Genomic DNA, 7,262 nt, shown 5'->3' on the forward strand with positions numbered 1-7,262 from the left:
CTATCCGAAGGACGTCCCCATTCAACGTCAAGGAGACAAATCAGGGAACCCCGAATTCGAACCGATGACCTATGAGTTCTGGGCCAAACACCCTGTCATTACGCCACCGCAATCTCAATAGGTCGTCGTACAATATTCGTGCCAAAGAATTTTCAAGCAAACTGTGACAGAACCAACGGCCGATAAGGATCTTTGTACAATTATCCCAGTTTACCATCGTACGACGATAGTAAGTGTGCCCTTGTTTAAGTATGTAATTAGCTTTGAGACATTTGCAACTTTTGAAACATATGTACGACTACCTTAAGTACAAGTATGCCCTCAGTTTGCAGTCGTATGACGATCGTACGACGATTGTGACAGGACCCTTAGTAGAAAGAAGCTAGCTAGGACTAACAGGCTTTGGTCCCTCAGCGCACTCATAGCCAAACCCCTAGATGATCCTAAACGTATGATATGGGCCCTTACGTGCTATCTAAGCCATTTAAGGCTCGGGAAATAGACGCAGCTTAACTGAATCACATTTACCACCAGTATTGTGCAAATTGGGGCAACAAACACGGACAGCTAAGCCGTCAGTCAAAGCCCGACCTTGTGTTCCAGAAACTGGATAACGAACTACTATACCACAAAGAGCTGCTACATATATTTTTAATGTGTTGTTCACCCATCGCTATGGATGACTACCGTCCGTTCATTGATACCATTTTTCAGATGTCGGAGCCCCAGGTGCATAATTCCGCCGGTGTTGTGTGTAAACAGTTCGGTACAACCCTGTAGCAGTGTTAGACGGGTGGTCAGTCGCTGCTGACGCGTTGTGCGAAACGTTAACGCGCTCAGGTGTTGAATTTCTCCGCAGTCTTAGAGTTTCAAGATTTCTTCACTTTTCTAAGGACAACACCATCATCAAAGTGTGAAGAAAAGTTCAAACAGGTAAGTGGACATTTCGCATTCATTATGTTGCCTTTTGAGCATCTTTTTTATGATTAAGTTTCATAGTATACTCAGTAGGGTTTTATCTTGACAATTTCAGAGGCTAGGGTGCTAGTCCGGGTACCATCCTATTTAGATTACCGGGGCTACCATATTCCCTCCCCCAAAACAAAAGTTGGTTATGCCGCTATCTCACTTGTGCGTATATACAAGCCCGCACGAGTTGCGTATTAACATATTTTTGGTTTAGGTTAAGTTTGCAGCCGAAGAAGTAATTTCTTTGACTTGATAACTAGATTGCTCAACGGTGGGTCAAAGTAGAAAACGACCTCCTCCCCGCAAAATTTACTTAAACAAAAAAAAAATGTTACTGCGGAACTCATGCGTTCTTGAATATACGCACAAGTGTGACAGGGCCCTAAGGCCCCCCTCTCACTAGACGTGCGGCACGTTGGCGACCTCGCTGCGACCGAGCGATTTGACAGCACTCAACGAATTTCATCGACAAGAAAAACGAATCTTTTTACGCTTTGTGTGTTTTATTGTCATTTTAGTCATACCTGTAAATTTTGCATGGCATTCTCATTATAAAGTCAAGGGTAACACAAATCCAGTTTAGGACGCAGCGACGCCGCCAGCGTGCCGCAGGTCCTGTGAGATAGGGGCTTTAGCGGTGAGTATGGGTGCCGCGGAAAACCAACTAAAGCCCCCCCCCCCTCTCACTGGACCCGCGGCACGCTGGCGTCGTCGCTGCGTCTTAAACTGGATTTGTGTTACCCTTCACAAAAAGCTTTAAAATCTTCATTTTATTTGTCGATGAAATTCGTTGAGTGCTTTGTCGATTCGATCGGCCGCAGCGACGCCGCCAGCGTGCCGCGAGTCCAGTGAGAGGGGGACTTTAGATGATACCCAGGCCAATAGGGTGCTAGAAGACTTTTGCTCAATAGACTGCTTTCTTCGAATTCCTTTTATTATTTGATACACCGGTATTTAATGCATTATTTATGACTTAATGCTTCGGATTTCGGGTGTGGCATTATCATGTCCTATTTCTGGCGTCGTGTTGAATAAATTTCCCACTTCATTTTCAATGGGACTAACTCTTCTTGCTAATGGTAGCCGCTAAACATAAATCCAAGGGCTATAACACTCTTCCAAATTCTTCACGAATTCTAACACTACACACACGTGTACACTGTATTCTGATGACTGCTGTGTTGACTTATAAGTTTAATGTCTTAGAAAAAACACACCGGGCCGATTTTTGTAGTACATGTAATTATTACATCTTGGATTGCCCACCCGTATCCATTAGCCTCCCCCAGACCGTCCTACGTGAGTACGGATCGTAGAATTCGGCAAAGAAGGATAATTGGCCAGTAGAGTCAGTCCGCGGTAAGGTTAACAATCCCCCCCCCCCCCCCCTGCGCGAGCAATTAAAACCCTATGGTGGCCATACTCCACCGGCAAATATTCTCCATATAGCAGGCGTAGTTAGTCTGGTAGAGATCATGCATACAGGCATTGCCTATTCGGGTCTTGGCTTCGAAAAGATGCAACTCTAATATAACTGCAACTGTATATTCGGCCTACACAACATACATAGGTCAGAGCTAAATACAATCAGAGGACACTGGTTTCTAACGAATTTCGTTCATAGAATGTTAATTTCTGTTACTTCCTTAAGCAGGTGTTTTACTAAAGTTAAAACAGTCGGGTTCACAACACCTACCCACGTCCGAAATATCACAATCCATCCAGAGGCTCTTAATATGTTCCACCGACAAATGAAAACAGTAGAAAGGGAAACGAACCTGCAGGTCCACAGCAACCTGCTAGGGAGCCCAAATTTACACCAAGAATCTCTTATGTTAATAACAATCTGCCACTTAAAAATCGAGACCAGTCCCAGACCAAAATTATGTTTTAATGGATCATGATGCAGCACCAAGGTCAATCACTAGGATGCCCACAATCAAACTTCACCTTTGGGTTCACAACACCTACTCACCTACAAAATACCATCGCAATCCATCCAGCGGTTCTTGAGATACATCCCCATACATGACCTAGCGTGAAAACTATACCTCCATTTTTTAATGGAGGTAGTAATAGATCACAAGAAATTGTGGACTGCGAATGAAAACATCTAATGATCGGACTACTTGTACTTCGGAAACAGTCGCACGTAAAAACTTTGCCTCAAGAACTTGATTTGAATAAAATAAACGTTTCTGACGTGGTATTATGAACCACTATAATTTCATTTTTTCGTGGTTTCTTTAACGTGCTTGAGGTGTCTCTCTCCTCAAACACAGGGCATCCATGTAACGTCCTATCCGAAAGACGTCCCCATCCAACGTCAAGGAGACAAATCAGGGGACCCCGAATTCGAACCGATGACCTATGATTTCTGGGCCAAACAAGCTTGTCATTACGCCACCGCAATCTCAATAGGTCGTCGTACAATATTCATGCCAAAGAATTTTCAAGCAAACTGTGACAGAACCAACGGCCGATAAGGATCTTTGTACAATTATCCCAGTTTACCATCGTACGACGATAGTAAGTGTGCCCTTGTTTAAGTATGTAATTAGCTTTGAGACATTTGCAACTTTTGAAACATATGTACGACTACCTTAAGTACAAGTATGCCCTCAGTTTGCAGTCGTATGACGATCGTACGACCATCGTACGACGATTGTGACAGGACCCTTAGTAGGAAGAAGCTATAGCTAGGACTGACAGGCTTTGGTCCCTCAGCGCACTCCTGGCCATACCCCTAGATGATCCTAAACGTACGATATGGGCCATTTAACGTGCTATCTAAGCCATCGGGATATAGACGCAGCTTAACTGAATCACATTTACCACCAGTATTGTGCAAATTGGGGCAACAAACACGGACAGCTAAGCCGTCAGTCAAAGCCCGACCTTGTGTTCCAGAAACTGGATAACGAACTACTATACCACAAAGAGCTGCTACATATATTTTTAATGTGTTGTTCACCCATCGCTATGGATGACTACCGTCCGTTCATTGATACCATTTTTCAGATGTCGGAGCCCCAGGTGCATAATTCCGCCGGTGTTGTGTGTAAACAGTTCGGTACAACCCTGTAGCAGTGTTAGACGGGTGGTCAGTCGCTGCTGACGCGTTGTGCGAAACGTTAACGCGCTCAGGTGTTGAATTTCTCCGCAGTCTTAGAGTTTCAAGATTTCTTCACTTTTCTAAGGACAACACCATCATCAAAGTGTGAAGAAAAGTTCAAACAGGTAAGTGGACATTTCGCATTCATTATGTTGCCTTTTGAGCATCTTTTTTATGATTAAGTTTCATAGTATACTCAGTAGGGTTTTATCTTGACAATTTCAGAGGCTAGGGTGCTAGTCCGGGTACCATCCTATTTAGATTACCGGGGCTACCATATTCCCTCCCCCAAAACAAAAGTTGGTTATGCCGCTATCTCACTTGTGCGTATATACAAGCCCGCACGAGTTGCGTATTAACATATTTTTGGTTTAGGTTAAGTTTGCAGCCGAAGAAGTAATTTCTTTGACTTGATAACTAGATTGCTCAACGGTGGGTCAAAGTAGAAAACGACCTCCTCCCCGCAAAATTTACTTAAACAAAAAAAAAATGTTACTGCGGAACTCATGCGTTCTTGAATATACGCACAAGTGTGACAGGGCCCTAAGGCCCCCCTCTCACTAGACGTGCGGCACGTTGGCGACCTCGCTGCGACCGAGCGATTTGACAGCACTCAACGAATTTCATCGACAAGAAAAACGAATCTTTTTACGCTTTGTGTGTTTTATTGTCATTTTAGTCATACCTGTAAATTTTGCATGGCATTCTCATTATAAAGTCAAGGGTAACACAAATCCAGTTTAGGACGCAGCGACGCCGCCAGCGTGCCGCAGGTCCTGTGAGATAGGGGCTTTAGCGGTGAGTATGGGTGCCGCGGAAAACCAACTAAAGCCCCCCCCCCTCTCACTGGACCCGCGGCACGCTGGCGTCGTCGCTGCGTCTTAAACTGGATTTGTGTTACCCTTCACAAAAAGCTTTAAAATCTTCATTTTATTTGTCGATGAAATTCGTTGAGTGCTTTGTCGATTCGATCGGCCGCAGCGACGCCGCCAGCGTGCCGCGAGTCCAGTGAGAGGGGGACTTTAGATGATACCCAGGCCAATAGGGTGCTAGAAGACTTTTGCTCAATAGACTGCTTTCTTCGAATTCCTTTTATTATTTGATACACCGGTATTTAATGCATTATTTATGACTTAATGCTTCGGATTTCGGGTGTGGCATTATCATGTCCTATTTCTGGCGTCGTGTTGAATAAATTTCCCACTTCATTTTCAATGGGACTAACTCTTCTTGCTAATGGTAGCCGCTAAACATAAATCCAAGGGCTATAACACTCTTCCAAATTCTTCACGAATTCTAACACTACACACACGTGTACACTGTATTCTGATGACTGCTGTGTTGACTTATAAGTTTAATGTCTTAGAAAAAACACACCGGGCCGATTTTTGTAGTACATGTAATTATTACATCTTGGATTGCCCACCCGTATCCATTAGCCTCCCCCAGACCGTCCTACGTGAGTACGGATCGTAGAATTCGGCAAAGAAGGATAATTGGCCAGTAGAGTCAGTCCGCGGTAAGGTTAACAATCCCCCCCCCCCCTGCGCGAGCAATTAAAACCCTATGGTGGCCATACTCCACCGGCAAATATTCTCCATATAGCAGGCGTAGTTAGTCTGGTAGAGATCATGCATACAGGCATTGCCTATTCGGGTCTTGGCTTCGAAAAGATGCAACTCTAATATAACTGCAACTGTATATTCGGCCTACACAACATACATAGGTCAGAGCTAAATACAATCAGAGGACACTGGTTTCTAACGAATTTCGTTCATAGAATGTTAATTTCTGTTACTTCCTTAAGCAGGTGTTTTACTAAAGTCAAGAGATTTGACAGAGCGCTCAACGCATTTCATCGATGAAAAAAACTACTCTTTTTACGCTTTGTGTGTTTTGTTGAGTTTTTAGTCATACTTGTCTTATATTGATACAGGTGTCAGCGTTACGAATGTCTTATTTTGATACAAGTGTCGGTGTTACGAATATTGTAATACAAATCTTCTCAACGCAGTTTCAGTATGATAGGGGGCTTTAGACTGTGGAGTCGGTAGCCATTGTTCAAATTCAGAGCTCATAAGAGATCTCGCCAATTACCTTCAGACACAGTCCCTCACGCCTTTTAGCTAGTACAGTATCTGATGAGTGTGTATCACGAGTATGATAACCCTGACTGGCTGGAGAATGTTTGTATGCTATTCTATCTTCTAAAACGAATGCCACACGCCCTATTGCAATTGGTAAGACTTAATCATACCCTTTTCATATCTCTTTCCTTTCCTACACTCCACCCCTCCCCACATCTGCTTGAAGGTACATAGCTCAACAGTTGCATGAGGAAATCTATCCGCACTGGTAATTAGGCACCTGTTTACTCAACATTATTTTGTCGTTAAGAATCAGTCCACGGTGATTGACTTCTGACCTTTATCCACGCCGTGTCACCAAACATGGGCGAAAAGACCACCAAAGCTGCATGCAACGTTCAAACTTAGCTGCAACCTAAAATTTTACAGATTGCTCAACGAATTCCACAGATTAAAAAAGGTTTACGTTTTTGTGTGTTTTTCTAAATCTCCAAGCAGATCTACGCCGGTGCAAAAATCGTATAAGCTAGCCAGAGATGGTCCAGTCAGGCACCGGTCTTCTTGGAGATTATGTTTTTCTGTCTTTTCATTCATACTTTTGTTTCTTGCATGATATTCCAATTATAAAGCCAAGGGTTACACAAATCCAAGTTAGGTCGCAGAGAGATCGCCGTCTAGTGGAATAGGGGCTATCTCAAGCCCCCCTCTCACTGGACCCGCGGCATGGTCGCTGCGGCCGATCGAATTGACAAAGCACTCAACGAATTTCATCGACAAAAAACGAATCTTTTTACGCTTTATGTGTTTTGTTGTCTTTTTGGTACGTTTTGAATGATATTCTCATTATAATGTCAAGGGTAACACAACATACAGTTTAGGACGCAGCAACGCCGCCAGCGTGCCGCGGGTCCAGTGAGAGGGGGGCTTAACTGACTATCTCACTGGACTGCGGCACGTTGGCGACCTCGCTGCGTCCTAAATTGGATTCGTGTTACTTTGGATTTGGGTTTATTCGAATTGCAACAGTGCAATACACGTGGGACTCAGGCAGCTATTGCTGATGTTGTGACCCCACACAAAATGTGCCCGAT

This window comes from Branchiostoma lanceolatum, chromosome 7 (genome assembly GCF_035083965.1).
Source record: "Branchiostoma lanceolatum isolate klBraLanc5 chromosome 7, klBraLanc5.hap2, whole genome shotgun sequence".
In the NCBI taxonomy this organism is placed as follows: Eukaryota; Metazoa; Chordata; class Leptocardii; order Amphioxiformes; family Branchiostomatidae; genus Branchiostoma; species Branchiostoma lanceolatum.